The following is a 2,348-nucleotide window of genomic DNA, read 5'->3' on the forward strand; positions in this document are numbered from 1 at the left end:
TCAACTAAACCATGTCCGATCATCACGTGACATGGAATAGTTTTCAATGGTGAACATCACTATGTTGATCATATCTACTATATGATTCACGTTCAACCTTTCGGTCTCTGTGCTCCGAGGCCATATCTGCATATGCTAGGCTCGTCAAATGTAACCCGAGTATTCGGCATGTACAAAACTAGCTTGAACCCATTGTATGTGAATGTAGAGCTTATCACACCTGATCATCACGTGGTGTCTCGTCAAGATTGCTTAAACAATCATCAAAAGACTTCCCATAAACAGAGAAATCATCCATGAAAACCTAAGCAATCTTTTCACAAAAGTCAAAGAATATAGCAGTCATGCATGTTTGAAAAGTAGCAAGTGCATTACATAAACCGAAAGGCATACGTCTATAAGCATAGGTTCCAAAGGGATAAGTAAAAGTGGTATTTTCTTGGTCAGGTTGAGAAACAGGTATTTGTGAAAAAATAGAATATCCATCAAGGAAGAAAAAAATGTGTGTGCTTAGCCAATCCTTCAAGCATTTGATCAATAAAAGGCAGAGGGTAATGATCTTTTCTAGTTTCTTCGTTTAATTTTCTAAAATCAATTACCATTCTATGGCCTATAACAATTCTTTGTGGAATAAGTTCATTCTTATCATTAGGAAAAACAGATATACCTCCTTTCTTAGGGACACAATGAACATGACTTACCCATCTACTATCAGCTATAGGATAGATTGTACCTGCTTCCAGAAGTTTTATGATTTTCGTTCTTACCACTTCCTTCATTTTCGGATTTAACCGACGTTGGTGAGCAACAACGGGTTTAGCATCAGGTTCCATATTAATTTTGTGCTGACATAGAGTGGGACTAATTCCCTTTAAATCATCAAGAGTATATCCAATAGCATCGCGGTGCTTCCTTAGAACTTTCAATAATCTTTCTTCTTCATGTTCTGAAAGGTTAGCACTAATAATAACAGGATATATCTTCTGGCAATTATTTTAATTCAAACACATGATCAGCTTTAGGTGGAGGAGGACCTCCTAGAGTTTCAATAGGCAAATTGTGTTTAAGTAGAGGACATTGTTCAAACAAAATCTTATCTATTTCATTTCTTTCATGCATATGCAAATCATTTTCATGGTCTAGCAAATACTGTTCTAGTAGATCAGCAGGAGGCACTTGTTCTAGTAGATCAGTAGGAGGCACAACATGAAGGAAATATGCCCTAGAGGCAATAATAAAGTTGTTATTTATATTTCCTTATATCATGATAAATTTTTATTATTCATGCTAGAATTGTATTAACCGGAAACTTAGTACATGTGTGAATATATAGACAAACAGAGTGTCACTAGTTTGCCTCTTCTTGACTAGCTCATTGAATCAATGATGGTTATGTTTCCTAACCATAGACATGAGTTGTCATTTGATTAACAGGATCACATCATTAGAGAATGATTTGATTGACTTGACCCATCCGTTAGCTTAGCATGATGATCGTTTAGTTTGTTGCTATTGCTTTCTCCATAACTTATACATGTTCCTATGACTAGGAGATCATGCAACTCCCGAATATGGGAGGAACACTTTGTGTGCTACCAGATGTCATAACGTAACTGGGTGATTATAAAGGTGCTCTACAGGTGTCTCTGATGGTGTTTGTTGAGTTGGCATAGATCGAGATTAGGATTTGTCACCCCGATTGTCGGAGAGGTATCTCTGGGCCCTCTCGGTAATGCACATCAATATAAGCCATGCAAGCAATGTGACTAATGAGTTAGTTGTAGGAGGATGCATTACGGAACAAGTAAAGAGACTTGCCGGTAACGAGATTGAACTAGGTATTGAGATACCGACGATCGAATCTTTGGCAAGTAACATACCGATGACAAAGGGAACAACGTATATCGTTATGCGGTTTGACCGATAAAGATCTTCGTAGAATATGTGGGAGCCAATATGAACATCCAGTTCTGATATTGGTTATTGACCGGAGACATGTCTCGGTCATGTCTACATAGTTCTCGAACCCGTAGGGTCCGCACGCTTAACGTTCGGTGACGATCAGTATTATGAGTTTATGTGTTTTGATGAACCGAAGTTTGTTCGGAGTCCCAGATGTGATCACTGGCATGACGAGGAGTCTCGAAATGGTCGAGACATAAAGATCGATATATTGGAAACCTATGTTTGGACATCGGAAAGGTTCCGATTGAGTTTGGGCATATGCCGGAGTACCGGGGGGTTATCGGAACCCCCGGGGGAGTATATGGGCCCTAATGGGCTTTAGTGGAGAGAGAGAGGGGCAGCCAGGGCAGGCCACGTGCCCCCTCCTCCTCTGGTCCGAATTG

The sequence above is a fragment of the Triticum urartu genome, chromosome 2, assembly GCF_003073215.2.
Source record: "Triticum urartu cultivar G1812 chromosome 2, Tu2.1, whole genome shotgun sequence".
In the NCBI taxonomy this organism is placed as follows: Eukaryota; Viridiplantae; Streptophyta; class Magnoliopsida; order Poales; family Poaceae; genus Triticum; species Triticum urartu.